We start from the raw sequence: 21827 nt of genomic DNA on the forward strand, positions 1-21827 counted from the left end.
TAACCTCTGGGATTTTAATGAATGAATGCCACTAACGGTTGAATCTGGAACCTCGTTAAAACCGAAGGGATTGCATTTTTGAGTCAGGCCTTAAAACATGACTGCAATGGGCAGTGACTCGAGCTCTGTGCAACACAACAGTAGTCATTTATTTCTTGCCAAAAAACAACTGAAGAGTGCATAAGGTGCAAATAAAACCCAGCTAACACCTAATCTACGGTGGAACTATACTGACCACAGCTTTCCCCGAGAGAGGAAGGATTTGTTTCGCACCTCGTATCAAATAAGGATTTCTGGAAACACAATCTGACATACAGTATGCTCGGCATGCAAAAGCCCTGTTTGAGATGATTGGAGGAGGTATATAACAGTCACTGTGACCAGTGTGGGTGGTATCCAAAGTATTGAGGTGCACACTTCACAAATAATGAGACCTCCAACAGTGTGACACCCATTTCACACATGGATGGCATCTGTGATTGGGAAACATATGTTTGTATTGATGTATAATTACGAGCATTGAGTTCCTCTACTTCCTCTAAGTTGGTGGAAATGACTCCGTGGTGTGTATGATTGAGTGTGTGTGATAGAAAGACAAAGAGAGCGAGGGGGAGAAAGTGTGATGGAGAAAGAGCATCAACACCCTGCTGACTGCACTCAATCACTTTCTTAATTATACAGCGCGAACGCAAGTCGCTGTCTGTCCGGAACCAAAATCACGACATATCATCTTCTGTATCACCTCCTCACTTTCCACCATCTACTGTTCAGGTGTTACGCAGGTAGCGAAGCCGGAAAAGTATAGTGATTACACAAGAGGCGTGAAGACTGACGTTTGCATCGCCATCGCGATTGGTTGCGCGGGACTTGGGGATTCTGTTTGTCCCTCTCTTGCCCGGAGAAGAAGGTGCAGGAGAAACAAAAATAAAGGAGTGCAGAGGAGGAAACCTGAAGGATTAACAAATTCAAGGCAGAAGAAATGGGGAGAGAGGCAGAGAGATTGGAAAGGGGGAAGGGAGGCAGAAAAGGTGGTGGGGGGGTTTGGATCGGTGGGAGCGGGGGGCGGCGTAGAGGACGACGAAATGAGACCAAATTTTCTTTGGCAATCTCCGTGTTCCTGCTGCAGGTGCTGGGGCCATTTCACTAAAGCAGGGCCAGACGCGAATGTCATTAGTTCCTGAGCCCCAGGTGAATTTGCCACAGTTCCACATGATTAACCCAGATAATTGTGTGTTGATAGCGAGCATGGTCGATGGAATACAATTTTCGGGCCCAGATTCCTAAACAAACAGCTCAGCAGCAGCAGCCACCGCGGTGAGCCAGGGAGACGGGATAACGGCAGAATACCGTCACGTACTGAGGTTTACAAAGAGACGGGGTGAGGTGGGGTGGGTAGTGGAAGGTTTTTGAGGTGGTAGGTGGGAGTCAGGGGTAAGACAGATTAAAGAAAATGTTAAATTTGTTGTTATCTGATGTAAAACTTTGAAAGAAAAAAAATCCCTTGATTTTACATCACAAATGAAGTCACTAAAATGTTTATGTGGACTTTTCATAGGTTAATTATAAAACCTATGATATAAAAACAAGGAGTTTCTTCCAAACAACTACTACCTTCATCAAAATATTTTTAAACCAATTTTAGCTAATGTAATTAAATTCACTCAGATCTAAAATAAAATTTCTTCATCAAATAACAATAAGGTAAGGTTAAAATAAACACCCATAGACATCTGTTAAGTAACAAAGACTTAAAGCCTTTAGTCCATGCAGTGCATAGTAAGCCACAAAGGACCATTTTGACTCAGGAATAAACCTTACACCAGTTAATTAGAGTCACATAATTGCAGATAATTTTATTTCTCAAACAGGAACACTCTTTAAAAGTGCAGTCAATTTTTTTTTACATTATTCAACAGAAGAAATTATACTGTACTTATAAATATACAGAGAATAGTATGTAATTATATTTTTCAACACATTGATACACTCTCATGAACTTGTAAGTAAACAATTAAAATTACATACAAGAGTTATTACTTATTTTTAGTTGATTAGACATGGCCTCCAGACACCTGACAAGAGCCGACTAAACAACAACTGATGATTATAAGCTAGCATTAGGCAAGCTAATGTTAGCTGTCCGAAAAAAATAAATAAATCACACTTTCCCTCTGGTAAAAAATTTGATTACATTCTCTGATTGTATACCAGTTTATTTGCTTACAGTATGAGTGATAATGTTATGTCCACTTCAAAGAAGGTTTGACTAATGCCAGCTAACAGCTAGCGGAGGCTACCAGCAGCTAACAATGGCAAAAGCAACAACGCTTAGCCACAGGAAAGTTAGTTAACTTTTTTTTTGCTGCCAATATCTGGTCCTTTCTGGAAAGCTGATACACATGTGAAAATGTGCATACTTTCTGTTACCCCTAAAGTTTAAAAGTAATCATTTTCCTGCTTGTCTTGGATTAAATTTACTGGACTGTATTTGTTTACATCAGTAGTGTCTGTTGTTACAGTGAGGTCTTATTTCATCTGACATTTAAAGGTTAGTTCTTGTAATGCAATAAACTCCTTTCTTTTTGTGTTTTTCCTTTCATAAATTTGCAAACTCATAAAGGAGAGTCTGCATTAAATCTGCATTTTATGTTGTTAATTATTGCATATCATTATTGATAAAAAGATGATATGTATGACTTTTGCTATATGAGCAGATTAACTTTTTTCAAACAGTCACTTCATTTTTATTCATGGACCACAGACTTATTTACCAAAAGAACATTTTTTTGACGCATAGTTGAAGTTTTATATCCAATTGGTGTCAAAGATTAGGATAAATCCTATTAGGTTACACGTGTATTTTATAAAGCAGGGATAGTTTTTTGTTCACATTAATTTGTCTCCATGAAAACTAAGAAAAAAATAAAAAATGTCCAGAGCATATCCAAACAACAGGTGGGCGATATAACCCTAATCCTATACAGATGTTGGCCAACTTTTTTATTATTATTTTTTGTTTTCCTAAATTTTGAAACTTCTAGATTAAAATAGAAAAGCAGATTACATCGCTCCAACTTTCTTTATTTTCTTTTAATTTTTTAAGTTTAATATAGTAAAAATTCTTATTTTTATTAACCCTTTACTCGCTCTCCCGCAGCTCGCCATCTTTACCTCAATTTGTTTCAAGGTTTTCTCATCGCTGATTGGTTCCTGGGTTTCTTTGTCCCTTAACTGAACTCACCTGGAGCACATTATATAAGAACTGCAGCTAAGGTGAGTTTCCTTTATTCTTCTGATTTTTAAAAAAAAAAACCTTTTTACCCTTCGAAGTTAATGACTTAAAGACAACCCTGTTTTCTCTTTCACAGTTTAGCAGCCCATGTGAGTCTTCCTTTGTTAAGTTAAGGTACTGTTGATGATTTAAAGGAAAATTAACCCACTGCAAAATCACTGACGGCTGTTTTCTTTGCATTCTGGCTGGATGCCCATGAGGAATTAACTTTCATCAAATCATATCTTTTAGGTCAAATGTGATTGGGTGGTAAAGCAACAACATCTTTTCCCACTTTGATGGCAGACAAAATTTAAAATTCCAGGTCAAGTAACAGCACAAAGACTACCACGTGCTCTGTGAGGGTTTTCAAATCTATATTTCCTGCATGTGTTCACCATGGCTTTTGCTTTCAAATAAAACTTGCTGAGCGAGCATGAAAACCATGAAACTGCCTGTATTTATTCTCTGGCTTATGCGATTTACAACCCGGCGTGCACCGCTATGGAATTCATCAGCAGGGTGTGAGAATTAGCCAGAGGTGAGAGACTAACATGATGTGCTGAGTAAACACACAGAGGATACAAATACAGGTGACGAAAAGACATAAACCTGATACTGTGAGCATGCACACTGGGGTTTTTTTTATGATTAACTATATATGGCAGAGCCTGTATGTGTGAGAAGACCAAATCAGCCCACTCATATACATACCAACTGGGAGACTTGCATATGGTTGGGGTAAGATGGATGGCGTGTCTCTGGTTTCCAAAGCAGTAATGTAATTTCCCCACAGTGCCTTCAGGTTGATGGGATATTTGGTTTGGTCAGATATAATCTCTGCTGTTTGAATTACTCTGGAGGGTTAAAGTGAAAATTTACTTACAGCAATAATTACAGAAAAAATTACAATAATTAAAATGTTACGTGGGCTAAATTAGGAAAAAATGACATTTAATCTCACAACCAGCAGTTTAACTTGGCAGAAAGACTGGAGAAGACAGAGCTAGTCACCATGATCCAGGTTAATCAGAACCTGTAGTTTTAACACCTTTTAAAAGTTAAATTAACATCATGTAATGTGTTAATTTGATTGCTTTAGAGGTGTTATTGCAGAGTTTCTCAATCTGTTTGGCTAGACCAACTTGCTAGGTGAATGCATGCAGTACAAGCCATCTAGTATGATCTCTTAAATGATGTCCGTTAGACTGATTGGAAAAGTGTGTATTTAAATGGACTGGCACTGTACATTCACACTTTGATGGATGCTTCAAGGGCAACTTGGGGTTCGGTATCTTACCCAAGGATGCTTCGATCTGCAGACTGGTGGACCTGAGGAGTAGTACTACATGTCAACAGTTGGATATATTCAAACAAAACACGTGTATTAGTCATTTGTTTCTACTGTCTGGAAAGATCAGTGCACGCAATCCTGAACGAGATATAGAAGGGTATCTGAGGTAAATGGGTCAGTTTGATTTGCAATTATAAAGTGTGTGTAATCACAAATGTTGCACATTTACTGTTCTTTAGGATTCATATTTAGGAAAATGTAGAATAACTATAAAATTGTGTGTATATTTTTGTAAACCAGCAGATTAAATCACATCAGAAGGATGGAAACTATAGATCAGATGCTGCCCATCATCTGACACCCAACACAGAGACAGCATAGGCAGATGGGTCAGGAAAGAGTTAACCATTAGCAGCTGTGCCATGCTACAGTCTTGGATGCTCACCTGGTTAGTGATTGGAGTGTGGGATAGCAGTGTAGGACCAGTCCTAAAACTACCAGGCTCTAAAACGTAATCTGAGACTTGGAAACTGCTACCTCTGAGATGTTCTACCAATATTTAACGAACATGTATGATTTAGACTGGGGGCCAGAGGCCTGTACCAGAACTGGACTCAAGTGCAGGATGAAGTGCGGAGGCAGAACAGTTGAACTAAGAAGCTTTTATTTACAACGACACAGAGCAGACAAGGAGAACCAAACCTAGAACCTTGGCGTTACATGACACACAATATAATACAAAACCTAGAAACTTGACTTGATACACAATACAAGGTAGAGAATTCTAGCGTGGCAGCCCGAGGTACATTACATAAGCGGTGACTGGTGGCATGGTGCTCGCGGCGTGCAGAGAGAGAGAGAACGGGTGTTAGTGGGTGAATGGGTTGGGCCAGAGATTCTAGTAGATACTGAGATGGAGTGGCTCACTTGGGCAGGAGGACACTGAGGCTTGGAGGGGGAGGCAGAGGTCCGAGTGACTGGCAGAGGAGTGTTAAGAAGGTCTGACCTGAGATTTCCAGAACTCTGCGTGGGTGGTGATGGCAGGAGGGCAGGCAGGTTAGTGCGCTAGGTAATACTCCCTGGAATGCGGCTGAAAATCTTTTGGGGGTTTGTAACCAGAGTCCAAAAGACTCTTAGTAGTGGTGTAGCAGAGCTAGGAGCAAGGAAAACAAGGTAAGCATACAAGAACTTGGATCTTGAGCTGGAGTTTGAGCCTGTTACCAGCTTAGGTGGGTTGACGAACTGGCAGTGAGGTGAAAGGGAACCTGGCCATAAATACCCTCCGTTGATTGCCAAGAATTAACTCCAGGTGCGTTGTCCGGGTGAGACCACAACACAGTCAGGATGCTAGAAACAAACCAAAGCCCCAGGCACACAGGCTGTAGAGGCCCATCTGGTACCTCATTGGCAATCCAGACTCCTGGGACTTGAGGATACCTCACTATACTCATACACCTGAATAGCTTTAAATCAGATCTGTCCAGTAGTTGGACATTACTGTAAGTCCTTGTCTTTTGTCCAAAGAACTGTGTGCTCAGAAACAACACATACAGGGCATTCTTGTTACCTGAGTAGGCAGGTGGGCCCATCTGAGGATAGTGTAACTAACTGTGGACCCTTGCTGCACCCTTGCCTAAACCAAACGTGTTTTACAGTAGTAAATGTTGTGAGCTGCATATGGGGACTTAGTCTCCAAATATTGAATTTAGTTAAAATGTGATTATTATATATTTTTTTAGTAAGCATGTTCAGGGAAAGGCATACTTTCTTGGCTAATGCAGCTTTAAAACATAGATTACTTTCATTTAACCTGTCACCTCCTTACCTTTAGAGAAGTAAAATGAGTGAACGCTTCTGTGAACGAAAGCCTCGGCTCAGTCACATCGATACTGAATACAAAACCCTGCTGTTGCATCATGTGAAAAAAAGGAAAAAAGAAACGAAAATTCAACCTGTTAGATGCTGACAACACCTGTTTTATGAGAAGTACGCACCTTTAATCTTGTTTTTAGGCACATGCGTGAAGCCTTGAGTCCCAGGAATACGGTGCCGTAGTCTGCCAAGTGAATTTGTAAAACACCATCAAAGAAGAGGATGAGGTGAAAGAAACACTGGGGTTTGTGTTCCCACCAGCAGAGAGATAAAACAAGTCATGGAGCCAGGTGTGGATAGAAGGAGTAAAAGACAGAGAGATGGCAACGAGGAGAGAAGAGAAAGGAAGAAAAGAAGCATAGACAGCCAGTCTCCCTGGTGCATTCTGGGAGTTGAACCTGGCAGGAGAAATTAGCGGCGTTCGCACTAAGTGAAAAGGATAATCCCTCTCTGACGGAGAGGGAGAGGAAGGGAGGGGGGGAGAGCCGTGCAGTGCAGCAATGATCCCTCCTGTGTTCCTCTGATTTTAGGTTCCAGGTTTATTTGTTAAGCCCTTCTTCTGTATGCAAACCTCAGAGGCGAGAGGTTTGCTGTCACTCCTATGCCAAGACGATGCTGATTTGAGGATGCCGTGATACTGGCTGCAGGCCCGGGCAAGAAATTCACTGGAGCTGAGCGTGGCTACAGGTGGGGTGAGATCCCCAACAAAATATGACTTCATGGTAACTCAGAGCTAACAAGAAGGATGGAGCAGTTCCTTCCCAGGTAGCAACAAATGTTTGGCTTAGATGTGGCACGCATTTCCTCACAAATTTGAATCCCATGCCATAAAACAAAACAAAATTTTCCACTGATTTGGACCACTGCCTGCTATTTTGATTTTGATTTTCAAAAATTTTGGTTGTGGGATCAATAAAGTATCTCTCTGTCTAATTTGCCAAATGAATGAAGTGCTAACATAGCACTTTAGTTCTACTACTAGAGTGTAGAAACCATATTTAGCAATGGAACCAAACTTCTTAGCTTGAATCATGTGCTTCGATGACACCAACAGTCATTTTAGGAGTAATGTTTGTCGAGGAAGGAACTATCTTCCCTTAAAAACACTGTACCTCATTGAATTTTCATCCAATTTTCAAATATCCTTTGAGTTTTCCCCCTTTGAGTTGACTCCCACGTCAATTGGTTCTTGGCAGACATGGAAAGCAATGAAGTGCATATACTTACTGTACTTAAGTAGAATGTTCAGCTATCTGCACCTTTGTTGAGTATTTTCTGATTTATTTTTTTTGGCAAATTTTTACTGCTACCTCTTGAATTTGAACACAGACACAGACTTTTCTATTTCTACTTCTTACTCTTCCAGTTCTGCTCAGAAGAGTGGTCAAATACGCCACTTTTGATGTCTACCAAAAGTATCTGTCTGAGGTACTACTTGCTAGGGGACATTTAACCAAATATTAATGGAGGTTTATGCATATGTTTGAACCTATATATACCTTTGACCCCGTATAGAATAGAGAAAATTCATCTACCCAATTCTTGTTTTTTAACGTCATTCTAGATGCGTGCTGTGCCATCATCCACCCTGGAACAAGACTTTATTAAAAACCCCAAGTTACCATGACATTCATACCCATGATGAGTGTGAACTTTACCCGACAACTGTATGCCTTTCTCTTGTTTTTACACAATTAACTGGAGTTAGATTTTCAGATCTGTCAAAGACGTGTCAACAAACTAGGAAATACACCCCGAGGATTTTAACTAAACTATAGAAATATTATACTTTTGCTTAAACCTCAAATGCTTAACAGTGAATATTAAACAGTGTTGTTGATTGAAATGCCCATCCCTACTGAGTATAGGTTGAATTGGAAGAACTCCCTGCAAATCCCTTAGTTTATCTCCAAAAAAAGTTAGACAAAAAGGGAACACAGTAGCTCACTTTTTGTCCTTTAAATTAACTAAGCTAAAAGCTGCTCACAAATGCTGTACATGTTTTTTTTTCCTTGTGTATCTCCTGAAATCTGTATTCACCTAACTGTAGGACTGATCTTAAATCACTTCCATCTCCGTGTAATCTTCTTTATTCTCCACAAAGATGTGAAGTCGCCAAACAAAGGCAAGCATCAAAAGAAGCATACTGGGAGCGACTGTGTTCAAAAGGATTCATATACAGGAAGATGAGCATCAGTAAGATGCACAAGGCCACCAGCTGTTCTTTGCCTCTGTAAATGCCCAAAAATGTCAGATTTGGACAGGCTTAAAAGATGAGGGGAAAAGCCCTCCTTTTCATGTACATCCCACTTACTCAGTGGTGATTGAATGATATCAAAGACCCAGGGACTCCTACACAGACACACGCATACACACTTTATAAACAGATTTCACTCTTCAAAAGTGTTTTTCACTGGATAGCACACAAGATATGGGAAACCACTGTATAAATTATATGACAAGAGAGAAGCACTAATGAAAAATGAATGCACTGCTTGGCAAACACAATCTATTGAAACTGAAAGAGCGTATCAATTGCATAAATATGTTTCCCTACATTGTTTTTTTTATTCTGTTAAGAAAGTAATGACACCAGAAGCAGCGCAGCTAAGTATCTCAGGATGTGTTTGTATCCATGTCTGCTCTTGATCACCGCCACATCGGTTCTGTACTCGCAGAAAGTTTGTTAAATGTGCTTATCCACCCAGATGGAACAATTATTCAGTGGAAATTGTGTTGAAATAACAAATGATTATGAAAGCAGTTACACTTCGTTCCCCTCAACTTCAAATTTATGGTCCGAATGCCCGCCCGATGGGAGAGATGTTTACTCTGTATCAAAGCCTGCAAGTCATCTCCACTCGTGTGAAATGGCGAGTGAGTGAAATAAGTTTTTAATGGATGAGACGAAACTGCTTCATCACTGAGAGTGACCACCTGGTTTTCTTTTCTTTTAGCAGGAAGTTCAAACTTATACGAAGCACATTAGCAAACAGTGACTTATGTATGGTTTTCTATTAGTATGCCACATATTATAAAAGATAACACATACACATTTGGGAACAATCTGAGCCCAGGCTCAGTTAGTTTGGCCAAATGTGACCCAACATTTTCAGTACTTGGGTTACGCCACATGTGGATGAGAGCTATATAAGATGGAGGTGTGGAAATGAAGAATGAGACTCTAAGAGATCCACAGATGTAGATGTGGGCCACATTTCTGCCAAACATTTAATATTATATCTAGGCTCAACCTTCTGTAAGACAAAAAGTTTATGTTTCTCAAAAATTGATTCACTGACTCTATCGTTTCTCCATGTGCTACTAAATGGTAAATGGCCTGCATTTGTATAGCGCTTTACTCAGTCCCTAAGGACCCCAAAGTGCTTTACACTACAGGGAGTGCAGAATTATTAGGCAAGTTGTATTTTTGAGGAATAATTTTCTTATTGAACAACAACCATGTTCTCAATGAACCCAAAAAACTCATTAATATCAAAGCTGAATGTTTTTGGAAGTAGTTTTTAGTTTGTTTTTAGTTTTAGCTATTTTAGGGGGATATCTGTGTGTGCAGGTGACTATTACTGTGCATAATTATTAGGCAACTTAACAAAAAACAAATATATATCCATTTCAATTATTTATTTTTACCAGTGAAACCAATATAACATCTCCACATTCACAAATATACATTTCTGACATTCAAGAACAAAACAAAAACAAATCAGCGACCAATATAGCCACCTTTCTTTGCAAGGACACTCAAAAGCCTGCCATCCATGGATTCTGTCAGTGTTTTGATCTGTTCACCATCAACATTGCGTGCAGCAGCAACCACAGCCTCCCAGACACTGTTCAGAGAGGTGTACTGTTTTCCCTCCTTGTAAATCTCACATTTGATGATGGACCACAGGTTCTCAATGGAGTTCAGATCAGGTGAACAAGGTGGCCATGTCATTAGTTTTTCTTCTTTTATACCCTTTCTTGCCAGCCACACTGTGGAGTACTTGGACGCGTGTGATGGAGCATTGTCCTGCATGAAAATCATGTTTTTCTTGAAGGATGCAGACTTCTTCCTGTACCACTGCTTGAAGAAGGTGTCTTCCAGAAACTGGCAGTAGGACTGGGAGTTGAGCTTGACTCCATCCTCAACCCGAAAAGGCCCCACAAGCTCATCTTTGATGATACCAGCCCAAACCAGTACTCTACCTCCACCTTGCTGGCGTCTGAGTCGGACTGGAGCTCTCTGCCCTTTACCAATCCAGCCACGGGCCCATCCATCTGGCCCATCAAGACTCACTCTCATTTCATCAGTCCATAAAACCTTAGAAAAACCAGTCTTGAGATATTTCTTGGCCCAGTCTTGACGTTTCAGCTTGTGTGTCTTGTTCAGTGGTGGTCGTCTTTCAGCCTTTCTTACCTTGGCCATGTCTCTGAGTATTGCACACCTTGTGCTTTTGGGCACTCCAGTGATGTTGCAGCTCTGAAATATGGCCAAACTGGTGGCAAGTGGCATCTTGGCAGCTGCACGATTGACTTTTCTCAGTTCATGGGCAGTTATTTTGCGCCTTGGTTTTTCAACACGCTTCTTGCGACCCTGTTGACTATTTTGAATAAAACGCTTGATTGTTCGATGATCACGCTTCAGAAGCTTTGCAATTTTGAGACTGCTGCATCCCTCTGCAAGATATCTCACTATTTTTGACTTTTCTGAGCCTGTCAAGTCCTTCTTTTGACCCATTTTGCCAAAGGAAAGGACGTTGCCTAATAATTATGCACACCTGATATAGGGTGTTGATGTCATTAGACCACACCCCTTCTCATTACAGAGATGCACATCACCTAATATGCTTAATTGGTAGTAGGCTTTCGAGCCTATACAGCTTGGAGTAAGACAACATGCATGAAGAGGATGATGTGGACAAAATACTCATTTGCCTAATAATTCTGCACTCCCTGTACATTCAGTCATTCACCCATTCACACACACATTCACACACTGGCAATGGCAAGCTACGTTGTAGCCACAGCTGCCCTGGGGCGCACTGACAGAGGCGAGGCTGCTGGACACTGGCGCCACCGGGCCCTCTGACCAACTACTACTACAAAACATCAGTATTAGAGCATATCACTGATGATAAAAGCTGCGACCAAATATATCCTTAGAAAACACTACAGAGATTTCTTTTTTTGGATTAACGAGAAGGTGGAACAAGGTGGTGGAAAACAAAAATTTCGACTCACTGCAAAGCAAATCTGGGGTAATGCTATGTGATAGATGGAGGATTATGCATCAATATGGAAAAGGGGTTTTAAAATGCTCTAATAGTACTAGTAGTAGTATAGATGCCTTAAATTATAAATACAGTAGTATGAAGATAGTCTAGAGATGTGAACTAAAAGATTTTTAAAACCTAAATATTAAATCTGGCTTCGGTATCTTAACACTAGTGTAAACATATTGCATTGCTAATGATCAAATCTATTTTGACATTTGAAGGACCCATTTGAGGTTTTACATCTACAACTTCTTGAGTTGTTTGTTCATGCAGGGCTGCTGAGTGTATTTAAATGTTTTTCTGAGTGCACAGTGAAGCTGTGTTTGTCCCATCCACCGTTTTTTTCTCTCCCTGCAAGCACTCACCGATGAACATCCTTGGGCTAACGAGCGCCTCATCGATTCGTTCGGGACATGGAGAGATAAGAGAACAAACAGGTTGAGAGCTAAGAGATGCGGTGGGGGGATGGTGGGGTAAAGAGACAGAGAAAATGAGGGAAGAAAAAGAGCAGCAAGAACAAGATATTCAGACAGTCTTTGCCTTCATCATGTTGTAGGAGTAAAAGGTCTTCAGGTTCGTTCCACCTGCAAATCATTTCCTAAGGAGATCAGGATGAAACACCTTATTATGTGTTAAATGTCATGGCAGTGTCATTAACAGGCTGCTCACTTGTTTGACTGAACAATGATTCACCCGGCTGGAACGGTTCCTGGTGACACCAAAGTGTGGTGTTCATGTCACATTACCGCTGTACCTGTGAGCAGCATTCATGCTGCTGATAAGTTCCTAATGATATCATCTCTCTTCATCTGCAGGGAAGCCTCTCGCTAACAGTGTGCCAAAAGGGGATCAAACTTTTTATTTCAGCACTATTTCAGCAAGCAGGACTTTGGATTGTTCTGTTTAAAAGTTTAAAAGGTTTCTGCTGTGGGGGAGGTGGGGAAAGATGATTTTAATGGAAAGGCTATTGCATTATGACTGTACTCCATAACAGCCACAACATATTTCTACTACTCTTTTTGTAACAAATACATTTTTGTAGAAACTATATTTTAAGATAATATAGTTAACAGATAGATAACTTAGTATTATGTCTCACCTCAACATAATAAATCTAGAAATTAAAAAACTGGATATGAACAGTTATAGTTTTTGCAGTGTTTTAATTCTGCATTGGGTAGTGAGTATAATCAGATAGCAGACTGGATCCAGTCTGCAATTTTTTCCTGTCTGTTGAAGGCTGGCAGTTTGCTGTTTAGCTCAGCTGTCAATGCTGCGAGCGAAATGTCCATGTTTATCTTCTCTGGAGGAGGCTGTAATACTTTGTGTATGGAGTCTGATATATGTCAATGAGTCAGAGTTGTTGAGGATATCCTGAATGTTTGTGTCAGTAAGCCCTCCTGTTTTTGCTGCTGTTAGCTACTATTAGCCTCTGTTAGCTGCTACTAACCTCTGTGAGTTGCTGTTAGCTGACGTGAGTGAAACTTTCTTTGAAGTGGATCTACAGGGTGGGCCATTTATATGGATACACCGTAATAAAATGGGAATGGTTGGTGATATCAAAGTCCTGTTTGTGGCACATTAGTATATGTGAGGGGGCAAACTCCTCAAGATGGGTGGTGACCATGGTGGCCAATTAGAAGTCGGCCATCTTGGATACAACTTTTGTTTTTTCAATAGGAAGAGGGCCATGTGACACATCAAAGTTATTGATAATGTCACAAGAAAAACAATGGTGTGCTTGGTTTCAGCATAACTTTATTCTTTCATGAGTTATTTACAAGTTTCTCTTTGTTCACAGCCATTGACATGTCGAAGAGGTTAACACCTGAGGAGCGGATCGAAATTGTGTTGATATCTGGTGAACGCAGTAACCTGGTCATTGCAGCAGATTTCAATGCAAGACACCCTACGAGACCACCCATCTCCCATGCTACAGTTAGCAAACTGCTTGCTAAGTTTTGTGAAACTGGTTCAGTGTTGCATTTGCCAAAATGTGGACACAAGAAAACTGTCACTAATGAAGAAACATCAGTGGCTGTCCTAGCTTCATTCAGCAAGAGCCCACAGCGTAGCACTCGCCGCATGTCACTGGAGAGTGGCATTAGTCGAACATCCCTTCGGCGGATATTAGCTGCTCCCAAATGGCACCCTTACAAACTCCAACTACTGCAGCATCTCAACGAGGATGACCCAGATCGGTGCACAGAATTTGCAGAATGGGCAAAACAAAAATTGGCAAACTTTTATGTGAATGGTGAAGTTAACAAACAAAACCACTGCTATTGGTCTGACACTAACCCACATTGGATGGATCCCTCCAAGACTGTTGGAACAACAAAAGTGATGGTTTGGTGTGGTATATGGGGTACAATGATAGTGGGTCCATTCTTCATCAATGGAAACCTCAAGGCCACTGGATATGTGAAATTGCTACATGATGATGTTTTTCCCTCTTTATGCACTGAAGCTGGCACGTTCCCTGAGTTTTTCCAGCAAGATGGTGCACCACCACATTATGGGTGCCAGGTCCGAGCATTCCTAGATGAACAGTTTCCTGGAAAGTGGATTGGTCGTCGTGGGCCAGTTGAATGGCCCCCAAGGTCTCCCGATCTGACCCCTTAGACTTTTATCTTTGGGGTCATCTGAAGGCAATTGTCTATGGTGTGAAGATACGAGATGTGCAGCACCTGAAACTACGGCTACTGGATGCCTGTGCTGGCATTTCTCCTGCGGTGTTGCTATCAGTGTGTGAAGAGTGGGAGAAGAGGGTTGCATTGACAATCCAACACAATGGGCACCACATTGAACACATTTTATAAGTGATCAGAAACTTGTAAATAACTCATGAAAGAATAAAGTTACATTGAAACCAAGCACACCATTGTTTTTCTTGTGACATTACCAATAAGTTTGATGTGTCACATGGCCCTCTTCCTATTGAAAACACAAAAGTTGTATCCAAGATGGCTGACTTCTAATTGGCCACCATGGTCACCACCCATCTTGAGGAGTTTGCCCCCTCACATATACTAATGTGCCACAAACAGGACTTTAATATCACCAACCATTCCCATTTTATTACGGTGTATCCATATAAATGGCCCACCCTGTAATATTGTTGGACTCTCACCTTTAGTGAATAAACTCTTACACCATCTGAGAATGTAATCGAACTGTTTGTCAGTGGAAAGGCGGATTTTTGTAGGAGTCATTAAGATTAGCATTAGCACTAACATTAGCTGGCATCTTGTAAGTAAAATTTTAGTTATAGACCACCTTTTGAGACCCAGGGTGGCTGTGGCTACACTGTAGCTTGCCATCACCTGTACCTATACAAATACAGACCATTTACCATTTTACCATTTATTCAGGTCACATTCAACATACTGTTGCTTGCTTCTGTGTATTTTTTTGGATTAATTAAAAATTTGTTGTTTTTTTTTGTTTTTTTTGCCTGTCCCGTTTGGCTCTTTTGCCATCAGAATTGTTGTCTAAAGGCAAAGAAAGATGCCCAACGGATTTACTTTACCAAATTGACCATCCCAGCCTTGCCATAATGGTCCATTTGATTCACCTTTTATTGTTTATTTTATTTTCACTTACTGAATATGGGACAGACTTGACTGGGGGAAAGAAGGGGAGAAAGAAAGAGGGAAAGAGAAACAGCTGAGAAGAGGGACGGGGGAGGAGGGCAAAAACCAAAAACCAACAGAATGAGCAGAAAAAGAAAAAAAAGAAGAAAAGAAAAAAAAATGCATATATCAATCACCTGGGTCACCTGCTGAGAAAGAAAAAAGAAAACAAGCAGAAGAGAACAAGAGTAATAAAATAAACAACATCACAATGATATATGGGAATATGACAGTAAATACTAAATATTAAACATTATTGTGCAGCACATAAGATCAACAGAACACAGTGTGCTTTGAGGTAGGAGCCAAAAAGGGTGTAGTTTGTGGGTGTGATCACCCGTGTGTACACCTGTGAGCATGGACGCGCTTGTTTTTTGTTTTTTAAAAGGTTCCTTCATGTAATGATCTGCTAGAGGGTGTGGGGGGGCCACAGCCCCGTCCTCCAGGGTATGAAGCAGGTATGGAGGAGATCAAAACTCCAGACATCCAGAGGCCCCCAGAACACAAGAGACCAAGGAAGACCAACAGAGGGGCAGCCGCGCCACTGTCCCAGAAAGAGCTGAGGAGAGTCCCAGATGAGGGCTTACGGCCACACCACCCTGAACACGCCCGATCTCGTCTGATCTCGGATTAATTATAAATTTGTAAGATCGCATCAATTTGTTGGAAGACATAATTACATGATGTATATTTACAAGCACAACATGCTTTTATTTCTCTATCAATTAGCCTCAAAAAATTACTGACTCTACGTTTAACTATATAAAAAGGTGTAAAAGAAATCATAAACCACTTCTAGTGTCTGGTGAAAGCAGAGGAGTAGGCAGCTCCTTTCCACACAAGCCCCAACAACCACTACCCAAAGGATCATTAGGGGGTCCATTGTCCCTCTTTGGAGGGGGGGGGACACTCCCACAGGGCTTTAATCTGGGACTCTCCACCATTTGACCCTAGAATTGAAGAAGCTTCTTGGTTGAGAGGAGAAACATCTTCAAGCAACTTAAAGAAGTCCAGATGCTTTTCTCTCCAAGCTCCTTAGGCTACGATGACCTGGATGACTGAGAACCTTCACAGACATACCACTACCCAGATAATTTGGCAGTTTGTACATTGCCTGAATTAAAGTTTATGGCCTGAGAATACACTAGTACTTATACTTGTGTATTTATGTGCTACTTGAGCACTCATTCACCCAATCAGCTTTTTCTCATCCTAATAACCTTTTAACCCAACATTCACACACTTGCACTCCAACTGATACAGCACGTACAACTTGGGGTTCAATGTCTTGCCCAAGGATACCTTGAGAATTAGTCTGGAGGAACCAGCGATCGAACCACCAACCTGGACGATGTGCTCTACTTCCTGAACCACAGCCACCCCTTACTGCCCTGTGCTACCACTGAATACTTCAACATTTTTATTGGTTTTAATGGATTTTACCCTCCAGCAGATTTCTCAGTCCTCGGTCAAATTGGACTTATGATTTTACACTGTCCACTAACTACGATGCACTTTGATTTATAAATCAGATTAAAGACAGCAGTTGTGTTTTTTGCAGTTGAGTGACTGTAATTTGAATGGCCATTCATGACAAATCATCATATCAACAAAAAGTGCGGTATTACCTAGCCATCTGTTTGCCCAGATGTCCATCAGAAGCACAGATTGTTGTTGTTGGGCTCAGCTTTAATCAAGAATACTGTACAAATCAAATTTTCATGCAGTGCATGAGGACACAAGAACATGATTTACATATGAATTGCATAAAAATTATGTGTTAAATGTCATGGCAGTGTTTTTGCATCCAGCCATCTTCTTCTGCTTATACAGTTCAGGGCCATGGCAGTGCTGGGGCCTATTCCAGCTGTCATAGGTACCAACCTACCTATCTGTCATAGGTACCCTCTCTGGTCATCCACTTAATTACCATTGCCCCTTTTTTTGATATTTCTTTGGCTAAAGCCACTGTTCCAACTGTGTTTGCTGGGTTTGTAGGTGTGAAGTGACCCAACACAACAACATATCGCCACAAAGCTAGGCAATGCCTTTGTCTTCAGGTGATTTGAAATAGTGACATTTTATGTTAATCATATTTGACTTTGTTTCTTATATTGCCAGTGATATGTTCGAGGGAAAATAAGTCTTAGTTTGGGTTTGTACTGTTAATTGCTATGCAGAGTTGCATAAATGACTGACATTTAAGATGTGTATTTTATACAAAACAATACCACAAAGCTTGAAAGGAATTCAGGTTCCCCTAATAATCTTCCTGCAAAGTTTAAGTCAGATTTGACAGTGTGGTTTCTGTTGGAACTGACATGTCGTTAATTATTTTGACAAAACACATGGACAAAATTCAAAAACAAATGATAAAAAAAAACTTTCCCTGATCTCTAAAGCATTTATTAAAGATTTATCCAGTTATTTATGTTAAATAGGCCATTTATTATACTTTCTAAACAGATCTTTAGTTCAAAATTTAGTATAGAGAGCTATGATGAAGGAGTTCTTGAACCAGGTCGAAACTGGACCAAATCTCACCATGAAAGCACTAAATATGAACATGTTATGCAACTTGTATGATGTTAAATCTGACCGAAGTTTTTCAAAGATGCTGTTCTGTTGTAACACATCAGGAAGTTGTAGACAGTCTTCTCCAGACATTTTACTATAAAAGGTAACTTTGAGAGTCCTCTGTAATGAGATCGTGTTTTTCTGATGAGTGGTTGCAAACAGGCTTTAAGTATTCTGGGACACATCCAGAGCACAGATTACTGTTAACTCCCACTAAAGATCAGTGACATCAGGGATGTATCTGTGGGGTGGCACCAGCCCCCTTGAGAATACCCCCCCAAAACAAGCAAACAAGCAAACAAACAAACAAACAAACAAACAAACAAACAAACAAACAAACACAACAACAACTACAACAAAAAAGACACATAGGGATTTACTTGGGTACTATGTACTTGCACTTCATTTAAGTATTTCCATGGAATTATAAGCTACTAAACAATATATAAATAATGAGACAAAAACAATCAACAGCTGCAACATTAAGCATATATAAACATCACTAAATCAATAATTATAGCCCAATAAAATGATGTATACAATTATAAAAAGTGTATGAATACATGAGTACATTTACTTTAGGTATGTATGTATTCAAGCTGTGAACTATTACTCAAAAAGAATTTTGCACTTTGCAAACGAACTATCCATCACAAGCTTATGCAGCTCCACTTCCCACATAGTAAATCTGCAACAGGATGCAGGGCTGCAAATGAGCACACTTATGAACATTTTAATGATTCAATATTCTGATTTCCTGTGGTCCCCCATGGCTCCCCATTAAAAAAAAAAAAATCCCCCAAAATGCCCCTTAATGATATCCAACACTTCACAGAGAAAATTTGGAGGTATAGCTCATATTAACAGCCTGATGAGTGCTTTAGTCGTGCCACAGTACTTAAAAGCTCGTCCATAGTTGCATTAAAGAAGAGAAAATGATATTGCTGGGGCAAAGCATCAATAAAAGAATCAGGAACTACTATTTAGGATTTCAAGTCATTAATTTGATCCCTATAAAAGTTTAGAAATTTCAGAATTCCTCAGTCAACCACATAATCTTATTAAAACTTACAGGATTTAAAAGATGGTCCACTGTGTAAAAAAAGGCTCTGGGGCTGTGCTCATTAGTGTGAATTAGAGTAGAGCAATACTTGGCCCCTGCCTTCTTAACCTGTTCAATGAAAGCAAGCATTAATGCTTGATAATGTACCTGAAGATTATAGCGGGAATCTCTTCCAACAAAATGATTAAAAGCAAAAATCTCCAATGTATTTGTTTCATCCTTTCTCGCATTTATGTGGACTGGAATTAATTTGTGCTACACCTTGTTAGAGCATGCAAAACCTGATCCTTCCATAATGCCACACACCCATCAACAAAAGGGAATTAAATCCTTTGTAAATATCAAACTAAGACCTCCCAGTCACAACAAGGACTCTCCTTGATGGCTGTCTCACAAGCATAAGCTATCAAACGAGGCGGGCTGCTTGTTTGGGGGGGGGGGGGGGGGGTTGAAAGGAGGGACTAGGATGAGAGCCAATTTTTCTTAGTGTCAGCGATAAAAATCCATCTGATTGAAATTGCGGGCCATTATGATATGAGAAGTAGAGTGCTAGAGAGATGGGTAGAGACGGGGGAGAACGAGAGAGTGGCTGCACAATTGCTGAGCTGCTCCTTTCTTTTCATTTCCAGATGAAAGCTAATTACGCGGTGTGGCGAGAAGACAGGGCGGCGTGCGCGTCGCAGGAAACGGGGAGCCGAGGTGGTTAATTGGGGTATGTGATTACACAGGGCTGTAGTTAGAGAGAATTAGGCAACAACACACTCGGCAGCACAGCTCATCATGGCGAGAGTGAGAGGAGCGGGCGATGACGCTGATATCCTCCGCACTCACCTTGCCCTCAGCAGACACTCCATGAGGCCTGCAGACTGAGATTTGATTTTTAGGTTTAAAAGAAGCCTGTTGGTTATAAAAATTTACTCTTTCGCTTCCATTTTTGGCACGCTGCACTTCTTAGAGGTCATTTGGCAGGGAAAAATCATAAACAGCTTTCAGTATATTTGATGTCTGTAGCTGCTTGTTTATTGTTTATTGTTAACATTAGTGCAAAAGTATTAAACAAGAAAGCACATACAACAGGTTTACTGTATTCTGTATGAACAGGACAATATGATATGATTGACCATTAAGGTTGTCTGGTAAAATATAAACAGGTTCAACAGTTGACAAACACCTGCAAGGCATGTCAGCAACTCAGTGCCTTTAGGAATTTAGACATGATCAAAGTGACCTGCTGAAGTTTGTAGCGAGCATCAGAATGTGGAAAAACGATGACTTAAATGAAATTGATAGTTAGTGTGGTTGTTTGGTCTAAGTATTTCAGAAACTGCTGATCTACTGGGATTTTTCCACACAAGCAACATTTACAGAAAACTTTCTGAAAAATTCCAGTAAGCAGCAATTCTCCGGGTGAGGGTGGCAAAACTACTTTGAATTGACAGAACGGCATCTGCAGCTCAAATAACGACTCATTACAACCAAGGTATGGAGAAGAGCATCATGGCAGCAGCAGAAGACCACACCACTGCCACTCCTAAGACCATGAAGCTGAGGCTGTAGTTCACACAGACTCATCAAAACTGGACAACTGAAGATTGGAGAAATGTTGCCTGTTTGATGAGTCTTCATTTCTGCTGCAACATTCAAATGGCAAAGTCAAAATTTGGTGTAAAAGACATGAAAACATAGATCATCCTGCCTTGTATCAACAATTCAGGCTAGTGCTGGTAGTGTAATGGTGTGAGACACTTTTTGACACACTTAGAGCCCTTTAGCAACAGGGTTTAGTTTAACAAAGAGTAATTGAGTATTGTTATTGACCATGTCCATCCCTTATGACTGCAGTGTACCATCTTCTGTTGGCTGCTTCCAGCAGGATAACACACCATGTCACAAAACTCAAATAATCTCAAACTGATTTCTTGAACATAACAATGAGTTCACTGTAATGGCCTCCACAGTCACCAGATCTCAATCCAAAAGAACACCTTTGGGATGTGCAGCTTATAAATCTGTAGTAACTGTGTGATGCTGTCATGTCATTATGGACCAAATCTCTCAGGAATGTTTCCAGCAACTTCTTGAATCATTGCCATGGAAGATCAGGAGACAAAAAGGGGACTTTGGTCTTGGTCTTGTCTTGGTCTATAGTGGTCGGGAGATTTGGAGTCAACAGTATCCATGACACACAACGTCATGCGCAAAAGCATCAGCTCTAAGAGCCGTGCTTAGAGAGTGCTTTGTAGTGAATCAGAGTCGACTCCCATTGAGCGAGAGCCGGCTCCTTACTTAATTTCCTTTCACACAGTGGCTCAGCTATGCGCCAATCCCTCCATATTGTGGCCAATCACATGTGAGGATATAAGATAATATCATTATGTGAAAAACAGAGAGGGTGAGAGACGCGACAGTCAAGTGGAGCGTGCGTCTGTCCTCTCAGTAAGTGAGTGAGACAGTAGACAGCGGTCAGGAGGGCTGTGTGAGTGCATCGCAAAAACATATAAATATGCCTGACACCCGTAAACGAAGCAGCATCTGGCTGCAGTTTAATGACTTTTTTTGTCTCTGTCTCGACTTTGTCTTGGTCTTGACTCGGTCTGTATTGGTCTTGGTCTTGTCTTGGTCTCGGTACCCTTTGGGCTCGGTTTAGGCGGTCTTGACTACAAGTCTAGTATCAACCCAGTACTAGACATCTCATAGCCAGTAAGTGCATAAAGAGAAACTTGTATTCCATTAATGACTGCAAGCAAATTGGCTAAAAGTCCTAGCAGAGGATGGTTTCGATCCATCGACCTCTGGGTTATGGGCCCAGCACGCTTCCGCTGCGCCACTCTGCTGG

At 40.7% G+C, this 21827-nt stretch overlaps 1 long non-coding RNA gene and 1 other non-coding gene across 2 annotated transcripts; one reads left to right on the forward strand and one right to left on the reverse strand.

The window, feature by feature from the left end:
* Positions 1-3074: 3074 nt before the first annotated feature.
* Positions 3075-4247, forward strand: LOC120746132. The gene is made up of 3 exons (XR_005698786.1): positions 3075-3273; positions 3369-3406; positions 3524-4247. It is a non-coding gene; the product is annotated as an uncharacterized LOC120746132 (long non-coding RNA).
* Positions 4248-21753: 17506 nt separating this feature from the next.
* Positions 21754-21825, reverse strand: trnam-cau. The gene has a single exon. It is a non-coding gene; the product is annotated as a tRNA-Met (tRNA).
* Between the last annotated feature and the right edge of the window lie 2 nt (positions 21826-21827).

The sequence above is a fragment of the Simochromis diagramma genome, unplaced genomic scaffold (genome assembly GCF_900408965.1).
Source record: "Simochromis diagramma unplaced genomic scaffold, fSimDia1.1 OVJJ01000107.1, whole genome shotgun sequence".
In the NCBI taxonomy this organism is placed as follows: domain Eukaryota; kingdom Metazoa; phylum Chordata; class Actinopteri; order Cichliformes; family Cichlidae; genus Simochromis; species Simochromis diagramma.